The sequence below is a fragment of the Alosa alosa genome, chromosome 9 (genome assembly GCF_017589495.1).
Source record: "Alosa alosa isolate M-15738 ecotype Scorff River chromosome 9, AALO_Geno_1.1, whole genome shotgun sequence".
NCBI classification, from domain to species: Eukaryota; Metazoa; Chordata; class Actinopteri; order Clupeiformes; family Clupeidae; genus Alosa; species Alosa alosa.
Genome location: NC_063197.1, coordinates 15,886,831 through 15,892,830, shown reverse-complemented (window position 1 = coordinate 15,892,830; position 6,000 = coordinate 15,886,831).

Sequence of the window (6,000 nt, the reverse complement as noted above, 5' to 3'; positions counted from 1 at the left end):
TCTACCGGAGCCGACGCATGCCTATAATAACACTGTGTTACTGGGTCGGCCCCTTCTTTGTCTTGTTTGGTAGGCATGCGCGGCTGCCGGTGGACCAGCTGATGGGAGTACATCGATCAGGGTGGTGGGGTAACACCCTCGACTGTATCCATGAGCATCATGCCCGCCTAACCTCGGCATACCAGTTAGTGCGCCAGGGTACTCAACAGCGGCAACAACAGGATCAGCGGCATCAGAATTGGGCATAAAAAAAATAAATTCTTGGGTTCCGGTTTCCGACCGACCCTGTCAATTTATGTGCGACCCAAATTTATTTTATGAGCTTGGGGAAGAAATAACACTAAATAGTCTAGGTTACATTAAATAAATCCACAAATAAAAGGCGAACTATAATTACATTAATTACCCCTTGCGTTATGTATAGGGATGAGCGTATTCTCTCTTTTACAAAGTAGCCTATGCACAGCTGTTCACAAAGACGATTGTTTTCGTCACTTACCAAGGCACTCTAATTTTGTCCAAACACCTCAACTTTTTCGCAAATTTGACCAATCATCGTAGTTTCACCGTGAAATTTCACCTACCACAACAGTCCCTCGCGCAGAATATTGAGCCAGATGGCACACTTACTTCTGCACCTTCTGCATATGACACCAAAGACTGCCCTAACGTGTTCGTTCCTCTGCAGTTTTGATGACAATAAATAGAAGGCTAACGTTAATGATCTGCTTACTTGCAATTCAGTGTTCAATGAATTGCTGAAATACCAGATGGAAACAACGCACCCCTGTCAAAGATAAACCAGTTGAGTACTTCAGGAGTTGAAGACTTCACAAATGCAATGCCAAACATCAGCATGTTCCAAACAAGTTGTTCTCAACCTGGTGTTGCTAACATACCTAGGCTATGAAAGTAAGTTAATTAAGGCCTACTTGGTTTACTGACATTTGAGTAGGCTATGCAACCCATTGGCAAACGTTTACCTGGATATGTCCTTTTAGCTTATGTCATGTTTGCTAGCTTGTGGGCTTTGTTTGAGTAGTGCTACCAAAATCATAGAAATTAATAACATTGCAAGACATTATCGAGTTGTTTTTTTTTAACATTTATTTTAACTAATGACATAGAAGACATTCCCAATTGCATTCACATATCGTAATGTACTATGCAAAAAGTGATTTACACTTTCGTGGCCAGACAGAGTGAGATGCAAGCCTTCAATCCACTCAGAAATGTAATTAGGCTACTCTCACGTCCTTAAAGGAGCAGGCAGTCAATTAGACGTACACCACCAATGTAATGACATTAAACAGAAGTGTAGTCAAATAGTTTAAATCAATATGAAATTACTAGATACTTACTTGGCTATTAGTAATTATGCAGGCCACAGAATATGAATTACAAAATATATGAATGTATTGAAACATATGACATGATGCCATCTCTTTAGGTGACTGTCTTTTTTGGACAGTTCTACGAAAGGTTATACTGCTTTGTGAATTACCTCAGTCAAAGCATTTTCACAAATAAAGTAGGCCTACTTTGATTTTCTGTAATCCTTACTGTTTACCTTTTGATTATCCTTTTAGCATCAAGATTATCAGTGTGATTTTGGTCTTACTAACCTTAATTGCCCTAAATTAAAAAACAAAAATTCCCAACTATTTTCGCAATTTTCACTTCCTCCCGCAATTTCTCCACAAGAAACAGCTAAAAACACCTCAACTTCCATCCAGGCATTTTAGGTCGAAACAGTCTCAAAAACCTCGTGAAATCCTGGAGGGACTGATTTTCTACCTCTCCCTTACTGCCACTGGGAAAAAAAAAAAAAAAATCCCCTACCGACCCATGGCCTCAACTGACAACCAACAGGAACCAAACCTTTTTTTTTTTTATGCCTTGGGGCCGGAGTGCCCTGCCGCTGCTTCCAGGAGAGCGGGTCTTGGTCCGGGATTTCCGCCGCCGTGGCCGGGGGAAACTAGGATACCACTGGGATCCTAGGCCCTATGTGGTGCTGAACCAACCCTCAGCAGACTGTCCGGTCTACACCCTGCACCCAGAAGGCCAGGAGGGGCCCACCCGCACTATCACCCGAAACCACCTGCGCGTTCAGCCTGCTGGATGGGAGGAGGACCAGAGTGGGACTCGTGGAGATGCAGGTGAGGTGGCAGGGGAGGGTAGAGCAGAGGGCCCAGAGCTGGGGTGGTGGCTGGTGGGTTTACCTGTCCAGGGAGTGGAGCCAGGGTCAGGGGGAACCACAGTGGTGGGAGATGGAATGGCCCCTGAGCTTGAAGAGGGGGCTCTGTCTGATGAGGAGACAATCGCTGTCCCTGGGGCCCGTCGATCACAGCGACCCAACTTGGGAGTTCGGCCAGCTAGGTACAGTGAGTGATGGTCGGGATGACCATTGATTTAGTGGGGGGGAATGTCACAGTCAGGAGGGGTTTATTGTCATAAATGTTGGGTTTTGGGGTTTCCAGGTGTAAATGTCTGAGATGTGGGTTAACAATGCTTATTTGTGTAAAATGAACAATTTTCTGCGATGGACGTTTTCCTGGTTTCTCATGAGGGAACACTGATTGGTGGATGGACTAATTGGACTGGGGTGTGTGAGGTTTTGTGATTGGGAGAATCAGGAGGTAAATCCTTTTTAGGAAATAGGAAAAGGGGAGGTTGTAGAAACAGCGGGGAACCCAGGGCTGGCCTGATGACGCAACCCTGAAGCAACACCTGATGCGAGATGGACTGCTGGCTGACGGATTGATTAAGAGGACGCAAACTACCGATCCAGTGATGGAAAGTAATCACTACTTATCTGTTCTCTTGCTGTGTGAGTGGGCCATCGGTCGTCTGTCCAAGTTTTAAGAACTGCTTTGTTAAGAACATTGTTATTCTCTCCCCGAGGGCGATTGCTCTGTGGGAGATCGTGTCTGCCGACAAGGAAGCCTTACCTGTGCATTTAGGCAGCAGTCTGAGCGTACCACCCGGTGCATTGTGGGATTTGTTGCTTTCTTGGTCAGCGAGAAGGGTGCCGGTAATCCATCTTGCTCTGTTCTAGAATCTTTGGCTATGGCCCTAGACCACGTTGTAGTTACACGCCCCTGTGTAGCCTATTGTTCTGTAATGTAGAAAGGGACAGCAGCAGGGAAAGGAGTCAGCGAGTGCATCAGGGCAAATAGGTAAGAGACAATAGCAAATGTTTCAACATTGTATAGGCTGCTACACAATAACACCGCTCTCTTCATGCGCATCACGCAGGCACCAAGGGACAAAGGGGGTGCCAAAATGCAGCCAATAAATAGCTTTACTGCAAACTGCTTTTCTCTCTTCGAGAAATTAGAATGTTTACTATGTCAAAATGCGACAACTCCATGTTACATGCAAGGATGATAATGCAGCAGATCTAACTTGAATGTTAGTTAGGCTACTCTAATTAATTCGGAACGCATCTTGACTGTGCACCAGAGAGAGAGAGGCTGGCAGGTTCCAGGTGGCTTGTCATTGTTAATATCTCCTTTTTAATATAGCAAACGTATAACTGCTTGTAACAACTTAATATTCACTAGTTCACATTCCGTAATTTGCAAACAGATACAGTATAATAGCATAATAGAAAAGCATGTTTGGCGAAGTCTCTGGCCAGGGTCCTGAAGTGATTTGCGGGATTGTGCAGGAGTCAACTGCGCAGGCAGGAGTCGTGCAGGATTCCGCCATACACCCCCTTATTCTTGAACTATGGAAGACAGGAGGCCTAAGGGGAGGTGGTGAGTTGCAAGCGGAGTGACGCCGATGCTGCAACTTCGGCAGGTAGAGACAGACTGCGAATAAATAACCTGTCTGATTGAAGGAGGCGTGGCAAATTCCGTCATGCTCCTCCCGAACTTCCGTTTGTAAACGCCATATCACTAGTTCACATTCCGTAATTTGCAAACAGATACAGTATAATAGCATAATAGAAAAGCATGTTTGGCGAAGTCTCTGTCCAGGGTCCTGAAGTGATTTGCGGGATCGTGCAGGAGTCAATTGCGCAGGCAGGAGTCGTGCAGGATTCCGCCATACACCCCAAAAAATGTGTTAAAGATAAGGGACCCTATAGCCAGGACCACGCAAACAAATTCAACGGGAGAGCGCGAGGTGCGCTAATTCCCTCAGTTTAGAGAGACTTGATCTGACATAAGAGTAATAGGCGTCGGAGGACCACGGGCCGAGAGTTTTGAGCGCTTGATTGGACAGGTCGTTATTTGCCGCGTTGGTGGCTGCACCATAAAATAATGAGTAGTAACGGCCTGCTGGGATTCCGATTTGCGTTAGAACAGCGTTGAGCTGTGTTTGAAACCAGAAGTGAGTAACAGAGCATCCGTAGTCCGGAGGGGGGATCTTTCCATGCGATGGAAAAAGTAATTAGCCAAGTTGTATAGGGCTGGAGGAGAGAGTAGATGTTGAAAATGACAGCCCAAACACGCGGTTGTGAAGTTCAACATCTAATGCACCCCAATGTTCAGTAGGCTAGTAAGGCCTACGCAATTAAAATAGGCTGCTGTAGCTAACTGTGGTAGCTACAACTGCAAGAGAAGTGATGAGCAGCAACACATTATTAAAGAGGATTCCGAGGAACAGAGCAGAGCTACACGCTGGTGCAGGTGCTCCCTTGGTCAGCTAGGGAAGGGCTTTAATATGCTGGCACTCTCTAAACACAGAGGAAGGCAAAAAAACTCCCAGACATTTAAAGGAGAAAAATTCCTTCCTTGCCCTCTTGGCAATAAGTGACAGAGCAACAGCTCCTGTGTATCAGCTGCCTTACAGCCAACGCCGGCATTGAGTTAGGGTAAAGCGATGCTCCCTTAAATAGATTTTACCACATAGATTATATTGTATTACTATTTCATGTAGACATGGTCTCAGACAAGGCCGTAGTCATGATGTCAAACATTGGGGGGGACCAAATCTGTGATGGGGTCTGAGGAACCTCCAAACAGAATTTCAAGACATTTCCTACCATGCAAAAGTATAAAATGTACTTTTGACGGACATAGGCATGGCATGGATGGATGGATGGATGGATTATAAACCCCTGGGCACAGATGCCCCCCCCCCCTCCCCCTCCAGATAGAGGGGTCCTAAGGCATTCTACCACGTAAGATTTGTTAAAAAAAAATGACCCTTTAAATGATGACTTCTGTCTATCACCGCATTGTTAACGTTTTTTTCCAACTCGTGTGCCATCGCTACATTTGATTCTTATGTTTTGCCTGCATGGATGCACGATTCAGTGCGCATCTAAATAATATGCAAGATGCAACAACCATTTCTAAGAGGCCTATAAAGAGGGTAATTCTTGGCATTAGTACTAGCATATGAATGCGTTATTTATGTTGTAAGACCTGTAAAAGAAATGAATGACACAGGCTTGCACAAATTCATCATTTAAAATAAAACATTTCACTTTTCGAGAATAGGTTACAATATGGAAAATTTTTCAAAACTATGTTGGGAATTTAATTGATTAACACATCACATAAACTGTTATTGAGTGTTGTTGATAGCCTACACTGAACTTGTTCCCTCGGAACCAAATCTGACAGCAAGCAGCTTTGGAGTTTTGGAAGTAGGCCTAGGCTGCAGGCAGGCAGCTGGTGGATACATAACTGGTATGCGTAAGGTAAAAGCAACGACCGAAATGCAGTGTTGAAACACGTGTATGAAACTATTAAATATGCAAACACAGATCCGGTATAAACACTGACCCCCCCCCCGAAAACAAATCTCCCGTTTTTGGAAAGCTAAATGTTGACAGGTATGATTGGGAGGGACACGTCCCCCTCAATGTCTATGGTGACTACGGCCCTGGTCTCAGATGGGTGGTGGCACCAATCCAGGGAAAGAGGAGTGAGGAAGAACCATAGACAGTAAAAGAAAGAACCAGGTCCCTGGCTGGGAAAAAACGTGGGTTCGAACGCAGTTCGCGCCGGCGGGAGATGATGGGGAAAGGGGAAAAGGTAG